The following is a 9,983-nucleotide window of genomic DNA, read 5'->3' on the forward strand; positions in this document are numbered from 1 at the left end:
ATAGAGAAGCGACTTAAGCTGAAAGTGCAGCAAACGGCTCTAATTCATGAATGCCAGAAACTTTCTTAGCCATAGTTCTTTCAGTTGGTCATTGATAGCTATTTGAGGCCATTTCTTCCAAAAGAGCAGTAGCACCCTCAAGTGTCTTTGACATCAAAGTTCCCCCAGATGCAGCATCAACTAAAGTCCTCGTTTGCCCATTTAATCCATTATAGAACATCTGAATTTGCAACCAATCAGGCAATCCATGTTATGGGCAACGTCGAATCAAATATTTATACCTTTCCCATGCTTCATAAAGTGATTCAAAATCATGTTGCTTGAATTGACCAATCTCACTCCTGAGTTGAGCTATTTTTGCAAGTGGAAAGAATTTAGCCAGAAATTTTTTTGCCATATCCTGCCAACTAGTGATACTCTCAGGTTGTAGCGACTGTAGCCAACCTCTTGCTTTGTCCCTCAAAGAGAAAGGGAATAATCTCAGTCTAATGGTGTCTTCAGTAACACCATTGATCTTCACAGTATCGCAAATCTCCAAAAACATCGCCAAATGGATATTGGGATCATCAAGTGGCGATCCACTGAATTGGGCCTACTGCACCATGCTAATTAATGTGGGTTTGAGCTCAAAATTGTTGGCATTAATGGGCTGGCATTTGATACCCAAATAATTGTCATTCACAACTGGTCGCACATAATCCTTCAAGGCGCATGACTGCACATTATCTTGTCCGTTCTCCATGGCTAATACCCTCTTTTTCCTTAGTGCTCTTAGCGTTCTTTCAATCTCCAGATCAAAAGGAATAATGTCACGTGTTCTAGCCCTGCGCATCGAACATAAAAAAAACACACCAGAAATACAAAAAAAAAAAATAATAAAATAAAATAAAGAAAATAAATAAATAAAATATATAAAAAGAGAATTCTAAATTAAAACCAAGATTACTTTGTATCGATATTGGCAAAAATAAGATAAACTCAATCCACGGCAATGGCGCCAAAAACTTAACCGGTGCAAACTGCAAGTGCAGAGTATCGTAGTTTTATAATATAATGATGTGTAGAGTATCGTCCTCAGGGATTGATGTCTTAATTTTACAAAGTACCAAAATTTTACTAACCTTGATTTTATTTAGAAAATTTAATAATTTTAGACTGCGAAATTTAAACAAAGCTACTTTAAATAAACTATTCAAGAGAATTTAAAACTGGATATCGCGTGTCAAATTGATGATGGTGAAAACTTTTAGGAAACCGATTTCACCTAATTTCTCACTATGCTTTACTCATTTAGCTAATTCAACTTCGTTTTCTCTGTTTGTTAGTAAATCGCCAATTTTTCCAAAAGCCTCTTCTGATAGTCAATCAGAACCTATTCTTGTTTATTATTTAACATAAGAGTATGCAAATTAATAACGCAAGAACGCAGTAAGACCCTCGATTTTTAATGCTGCGTAGGTTCATACAAGTCTTTCGATCTCTATATTTACCTACGCTAAATTATCCAAGATCTATCCTATAACCCTCTCTTTCGGTAGCAAATCATAAGATTAAAATCATTTAATTAATGGCCAGTTAATTAAAAGCATTAGGCACAGAATAACTCAAACAAACATTAATGAAAACTACTTCAGAATAGCATCAAAGAGCAAGCATAGTTCGAAACTGGCTACATCGTTTTCCTAGAATACAATAATTTAGTTCATTCCGAAAATTAAATCCAACATAACATATTTCACCATATTTTCTTCAATTTGGAGCGTACGAGAAAGATCAACACTCGCCGCACCACCATCGCGCGTCATGAACACCCCGAACACCGCCGCTGTTCGCCGCCTTCTGATTCTGAAAAGATATTATTTTTGCATGCTTCCAACTCTCCTTTGCTGGCTATGTGTGTATCTTCGCAGCACCCCCAAAAGAAAACCACAAGAAAGCTCCCAAAAAAAATAATTTTTCCAAGAAAGTTTCTGTGGTTTGGCCTCCCTTGTGTGTCTCACCAAGAAAAAAATAAATTCTTTTTTTCTTGTCCTATGGTGCAGCCTCCCTCGTCTGCACAGCGCACGCTGCCCCCCTCCTCTCTTCTTGCGCACAGCTCTCTCCAAAGAAACCCTCCTCTTTGACTTTTTCATTCCTTTCCTTTTGTCTTTCCTTTCTTTGCTTTTCTTTCCTTTCTTTTGTCTTTCCTTTCTTTGTACCCAGCGCCTCACCCTTCTAAGATGTGGCTGGGTCACATCTCATTTTTTTTTTTTTTTTTTTCTTTTTTTTTAAAGGCACACGAACTGCCCTCCTCTTTCAAGCCCACTTTTGACCTTTTTATAGCTCATAACTCTTAAATCTTAAAACATAAAAGATCTAGAGCTCTTTTTTAGCTTTCCCCAAAATTTTGAATCGTCTCTATTGGAGCTCGGATGAGAAAGTTACGCCAAGATTACAAAGAATTGTTGAAATAATCCATAAAACGGCGTATGCTAACTTCACATTTGATTTCAATCTTGATGCATCCATTATTTCACAAACTTCAAAACATGAAAATTGTAGAAAATTTTCTTATCTTTCTATGGCATCCTAAATCATTTGAATCGGAGGTTGGATGAGAGAGTTACACACAGATTAAAAAGTGTCATCGTTTTTTGGCTTCTGATAGTTGCCTTACAATAAAAAAATACCAAAATTTCATAAATTACTTAATAAAACTCAAATATTATAAATAGAATACAATGTTAAAATATTAAGAGTAATTAGGCATTTGAATAGAAGATAGGATTCCCAATGCATGAATTAAAACACCTAATTACGCAATTTAAGCGCGTAATCACTGCACTCGCAGGGTTCCCCGCTCAACACCCTGAAAATGAAATTTCCCATAACTAAAGTTCAATATTTCTACGTATACTAGGCTTTCTTACCCTGGATTTGTGATGGTTTCCACCTCAGCCCCACCGATGATCCGCTCCGACAGACTTGCAGAGAACTTTCCCAGGAGCGTTGTGGTGGCTTCAGATCGTCGAACCGGCAAAAAAATGGCCGGAGATCTTAGAGAGAAGGAGGAGAAACCGAAGGATGAGAGAGAGAGAGAGAGAGAGAGACAGACAGAGAGAGAGAGGTTCTACACAGGAAATGAGCTAAAAAATCACGTTTAACTCTATTTATACTATAGGATTCGTCGACGAGCCACGTCACCTCATCGACGAGTCCTGTAGAAAGTTCGTCGACAAACCTCAACCCTCGTCGACGAATTTTAGTTTTCCAAAAATCTTCTCTCGGTATCTTCTCGTCGACGAGACAAAACTTCGTTGATGAGACCCTAAAGAACCCTCGTTGATGAAACCCTTGTATTCGTCAACGAGGCCTAGAAAATTTTCTCGAAATTATCCCATTCAAAATGTAACGTCGTCGACGAAGTTGGCTGCCTCTTTCTGTTCCTATTTCCATTTTCCTTTCTTCTTATTATTTAAATACCATTATTCTTTCGAGTGATTACAGCTCTTATTATTATATTTCTTTGTCTTTATGAAAAGCAATACAACACTAAACTCATAACTATCCACTATTGTTCATTGTTCATATTATATCTTGATGGATAGTGATTTGTGATTATCTAGTATTGTGAACTTTTTTTTAATATACTGTTTGATAATACTGGATTGCATGGAACATCATCTGCAAGGTTGTTACATAACTACTCGTTTACTTGCACCCTTGTATGGAACACCAACTGCATGGCTGATGCAGTATGTTGTGTATTACATGCTAGTAGTAAAAATAGGTTCTCGCATGCTCAAACTGAATTATTTTTAATTGATTGCTTGAATTTATCATGTTTTGGTGCATGAAAATTTGGGAAATGTCTGATTTACAGACGGCATGCTGCCGAAATTTTGATAGGATTTTTTCCAAAACCAAAACATTGTGTTAAAGGTGATTATGATAAAATTAACGTTAAAATATTTTTTGAATGGATGAGTGAAAACTAATTGAATAATAAACTTCATCCTCACATAATCATCTAGTGATTAGGGGAGCTCAGCTCCATTCTTATAGAAAGCGCATAAATGACTTAACTTTACTTTTTGAAATATTGAGGCTCTTCTGAAAATCCTTGAACATTATATCTTGCACTTGAAGTTCTATGATTTGATATGAAATTTTCTTGGGTCACGAACTCTATTGTATGTCTAAATACATATTCTCAAATGCATCTGTAACCTATAAGGATGATTATACTGGACGCATAGTAAAATGAATAAATCTTAATCCAGTATGCTCCTTTTAAAAGACTTAAATATGAAGGCTTATACTGCATGCCATGTTAAATGAAATTAGTCTTTAACTAGTATAAGCAGTTTATCTCATCTAAGCAATAATTCAAATTGATAAGGGGAGCATCTAGAATTAAATTACTATCCTGTTTTGCTCACCTATATATTTAGCTTAGATATGTTGTTTAATAAAATGTGGAATGGTTATATTGAAAATCTTAAGTTGAAGTATGTAGTTTTGTCACAGTCATTCGTATTTGCCATATGATCTTGTTTTTATCTTTGAATATATCTTTAAGTTTCATATGATTGTATTTTTCTAGTCATGAGATGTTCCATGCTTAAATATTCACTGGCAAAATTATGCTTGCATATGTTTTAAATTAAAGTTTCTTTTTCAACAAGCAACCCTCTGTACCTTTCTGCAAATATCATAAGGGGGATATATATTTATTATATACATATATATATATATATATATATATTTTAATTGCATAATCGGTTCAGTAGCTTCATATGAAAATGCATGCGAACTACTTAGACTGTGTTTGTGTTCAAACTAACTATTTGCTATCATATGCCGTGTGTTTTAAACTCATATTTTCCACGGGTCTTATGATATGTTTCAATTGTAATAGTTTGTGCATACTTATGGTCTAATTCTATTTTCATGTCTTTTAAATCTTTAAATGACCAGTTATATATAGTTTGTGTGCTCAATTGCTATACTTCATACTTTGTCATTTATTGTGCATTGTATAATTATATTATCTTTTTGGATGCCAACAGTAAAAATTCTTGATCATACTAGACTATTTGAGTTTATTGTTGTGGATAATTGAATATTTGAACTCCATCAGGTCATTTCTATATAGATATCTTTGGGAAATGCTCTACTTTCAAACAACATGCTGTTGAATTTTCTTAAAATTTTTCTTAACCATATCTTGTATATGAATGATATTTTCCTATTTTTTCCCCATATATACTTCAATGTTTATCTAAACCCTTTTTGCTATTGCCAAAAGGGTGAGAAGCAGACAAATATTTGTCATCATCAAAGAGGGGGAGATTGTTGACCCCATGGGTCATACCCTGTTTTGATTATGGAAAATACTCTGGTATTTAACATTTGTCAAGTTTGTGTGCAGGACCATATTAGGAATATCATATTGATGGCACATGGCAACTTGAGGAAAATGAAGACCCGGAATGTTTTTTAATTGTTGTAATCTATATTTCATTTCACTGGGTCTGTAATAATCTACATATCATACATGTAGGACTATAAGCTCATGGCCTTAGAGAGACCTTAGGGAACACCCTTCGGTCTACCGACGCTAGGTTTTTTGGCGTATTTAAAAGGCCTTAGAAAAGGCCTTAGGTCCCTAAACAAGTGCACAAATAGTCCCCATATCACTTACATAATCAGGGGAATTAATTAAAGTAAAAATTTGACTTAATTGAAAATCTTGAGAGAGGTCGGGCGACCAAACCTATGGTGTTCAAAACACCTCGGGCGCCCGAACCGTGGACAAGTCAATAGGTTGACTTGGATTCGGGTGGCCGAACATATTTGACCGCATCGTCCATGGCGACCAAATCCTTGACCTGACACCTTTTCACCAACCCAAGCACCTGAACATTACGTTCAAATATGCCTCGAGCTTGCGAGTTAGAGGCGGGGATGTAAGTAGTATTGGCCGAACCCTGATAACATATCGTGCATGTTCTTTATATTTTCGCAAATTTATTTTCTGCACTTTTATTTTTCAGCACATGTATATTGTATGGTTGATTCATTATATGTAGTATATGTGTTGATTGGGTTTATAATTAAATAAAAAGACCCTAAGTTTGTGTAATGCTGCTGCTAGATTGGTTGACCTAGGGATAAATTTTTAAATTCCAATTCACCCACTCCCTCTTAGGAATACACCAAAGCTAACATCAGGGTTCATTTTAAATGCCTCATACTCACTAGTGACTATGTTAGTATGACTATCCTTAATGTCTATGGTTCCTTCGTATGTGATTCCTCCTTAGCACTTTTACATGTCATTATCCTATTGAATTCATTTTCATCTAATGCATAGTATAAGGCATTCATAACACTAGAGTTAATATGCATTAACTTCATATCAATTTCGTTCATCTCATTTTCAACCTTAGGAACTTCCTTATTATCAACGATTTTCATAGGCATATAGTTGCCTTGAACAATCACTCTCCAAGCCCTCCAAACCATGGTTTGAGTAAAAATCCTTATTCTTTGCTTCCAAAAGGTGTAATTAACACTACGAAAGATTGGAGGCCTTGTGGAGGATTGACCCTCACCAAAAGGGGATACACCTAGGCTTGCCATATAATCTTTATGCAACTACTTGTTAGGTTTATTGCAACTAACCTTTGATACCAATTGTGAGTTAAGGTGTAATCCCAAGAAGGGAGATGAATTGGATATTTAAATTTTTCATGCAAAAGCTTAATGAAGTTTTTCTATGATTTCAAAAAGTAATCCAACTACGCAATGATAATAGTATTCACAGCAAATAAATATCAATGTAAATATTCTTAAATATAAAAGAGTTAAAGGGAGTAAAGAATAACATTGTATTTTAAGAGGTTCGGTGATTCGTGCCTACGTCCTTGCCTCAAGCAACCCATTTGAAGATTTCACTATACACTTCTTTAATAGGCGGAGAAACCTCTCTCGTTTAGTAGGCGGAGATGCCTCTCTCCTACAATAGGCAAAGATGACTTTACAAACTCCCAAGCAAAAATCCCCTTTTGCTTGACAACGATTCACCTCAGAATCGTCAAGATACAATGAAACAATCAAAGTAGAGTTGTACAGATAAAACTCTCTGAATAGAGTAGATGAGTACACGAATCAAACACTAATACACTCTCAATTGAATATTGAAACGAAACTCAAAGAGTAGCTAGGGTTTTTTGAGTGAAAAGAATTATGCTCTGAATAATGAACTTAAAAATAATCTCAGCAAAGTTGCGTTACTCTCTGTTGATTAGCGTGCTAAACACATTTAGGGTTAGGTATTTATATCAAAGTTTGAATTCTAGATGTTGGGCATGATTAATGGCTTAATAATTGAGAATCTTAGTGATTTTATGGACATTGCGATAGTTATCGCTCAGACTTTGGTCAACTAAACTATGTGTTCAGTCGCCAAAACTAACTATAACTGGAATTTCAAAAAAGGCAGTAGTCATTCAGTCGACTGAACTTTAAGGTTCGGTCGCCCGAACCAACTGGGTTTGGAAATCCAAAAAGTCAATAGCCACTTGGTCGACTGAACCTTGAGGTTTGGTCGCTCGAACTGGAATTTCCAAAAGTTAGTAGCCACTCGGTCAACTAAACCCCGATGTTCGGTCGCCCGAACTACCTCGAGCTAGACCAGTGTTCAGACAATGTACATTAAGTTGACTGAGCTCTTTGCCTTAGACACGCGAACATCTTGGAATTAAAAAATCCTTTATATTTCATTCCAAAAATGATTTTAGCATTTTCAAATACATTTTGTACTTGTATAAAATATTTTCCATGAAATTATAAAGTACCTAGAGTCCAACTAAGTCATCTAAGAGTTTCGTCACAAAGTTCAAATAAAGTACACGAATCTTAATTTGCAATATACATAACAAATATTCAAGTCTTCAAGCTTGATCTTTGTAGTCTTCATGAACATTGCCTGATAGGTTTAGCTTGTACGATTCATAGCTCCCAATATGCATCTCTTTATTGTGTTTAAAACTTTAGTTCTTGTAAACATACTTATAGCACAATTAGATGTCTTGGTTTGTCATTATCAAAATGGGATCAAACCTTGTTAGGCTAACACTTATCACATATTTAGTAAAAGGCATTGGGTTTGTAACAAAGAAACATTTGTTTAGAATAAGAGATTGAAAAAAAAAAAAAAATGTAGGGTATCATCATCATTCAATTAAAAATATTTTTTGAAAACAATTTTGTTTAAAAACTTGGTAAATCCTTATTGTTGAGAAAGAATTTGATAGTAAAGCACAATATAGACTCTTATAGTTCTATGTTGTCTACTCCTTTGAATAGTTATGTTGGTTGAAGCATCAAATTTTCTCGATCATCCGATCTTTGAGAAGATATAATTGTTGCTGTGCCTTGGGATCACTATAATAAGATATTATTGATCTTCTCATTATCCCTGTTAGCTGGAGTTAGACTTGTAACAGTAAGACAAACAATCAAAAGTTAAAATCAACATGATTAGATAGTATGTTGACAAATCCAAATGATTCTTAATACATACGGTAAAACAAGTGTTTTGGTTCATTTGACATAATCTATTTGGTTGAAACTCTAATGTCCATTGATCATTAGATCTTCAAGAAAAAGGTTCCCACCTTGCCTAGGGATAAGGAAAGAAAATACTATTCAATGAGGTTTTTCTATTACCCTATCATTAGTCGGGAGTGCGCTTATAGAATCAAGATCAACGTATAATAAATATAACTAAAAGATAACTGTGTAGAAACTCTTAGAGCTTAACCAATCAAAAGAATCTAAAATGTTTGCATCAAATCAACAAAAGTCATTTCCAACTTTTGGGATTTTTTTTTTCTATGTTTTCATGAATTTATTTGAATTCTCATTGAATTAGACATAATATTCCCACTATTATCTAATAACCTAAAAATTATATTTATTTATTTATTTGAATTTTTGGAATATTTTGTATCCATAATTTTCTAAATTATCTATAAGCACACAACAAAATTTTAAGACGTTTTTTTTTAAAGAAATATGGAGCATTTTTAAGTACTTTTATGACCCATTTGGAATTCAAAAAAAAATATGAGGGAAAGAAAAAAAAAACAAGGAATTTACATTTTTACGTTTGGTTGTTAAGGAAACTCAAGAAGAAAATAAAAATATAGGAAATCCATGAATAAAATTTTGATTTTTCACAACATTAATGTATAATTTTTCTTAATTTAATTTTAATGATATTATAACAAATTTTATTTGTAACAGCATTTAAAGAAAAATGCAATTAAAATGATTTTCCTCCTTATTTTCCTTCTTTTCTTTTTCCAAACAAAATCTTTAATCCAAACATATCATTAAAGAATACAAAATTCAAAATTTATAAATATTAGTTCCTAAATTTGACTAGACACAACCATATATACACGACAAAGGGTAAGATATAAGCATATATGATGAAAATAAAAACAAATAGAACATCATATGCATTCTGCATAAAAAATAAACAAAGGATACGTAAGACATAAGCATAGAAATCCTGAAAAAGACATCATGTGCATTTTCAATCATGAAACCTCTAATTATAACAATCGACGCACTAACATGCGTCCTAATACTTAATAATAGATCTTACAAGCATGCTGCTAAAGCATTTAATCATGCTTCAAAAATATTTAACTAAGACTTCTTAAAAGTAGCAAAAAACACTAAAAATAAGAATAACACACGCTAAATTTCACATGAAAAATGAAAAAGAAAAACATGATTTTTAGTGGGAGGAGCAATGAGTAGGGTTTAAGAGAGGGTGGCAGACTAGGGGTGCTGCTCTATTCTTTTTTCCAGTTGATGATGAGAATAAATTAACAAATCTATAGGTAGGTTTTGGTGAGAAAGGGAAAGGTTATTGGGTTATACAAGTTAGGACCAAAATAGGGAAGGAATTATTGCATTTT

At 33.8% G+C, this 9,983-nt stretch overlaps 1 non-coding gene across 1 annotated transcript; it reads left to right on the forward strand.

Moving 5' to 3' along the window:
• Positions 1-242: 242 nt before the first annotated feature.
• Positions 243-349, forward strand: LOC131156813 (small nucleolar RNA R71). The gene has a single exon (XR_009137083.1). It is a non-coding gene; the product is annotated as a small nucleolar RNA R71 (small nucleolar RNA).
• Positions 350-9,983: the final 9,634 nt, after the last annotated feature.

This window comes from Malania oleifera, chromosome 5, assembly GCF_029873635.1.
Source record: "Malania oleifera isolate guangnan ecotype guangnan chromosome 5, ASM2987363v1, whole genome shotgun sequence".
Classification (NCBI taxonomy): domain Eukaryota; kingdom Viridiplantae; phylum Streptophyta; class Magnoliopsida; order Santalales; family Ximeniaceae; genus Malania; species Malania oleifera.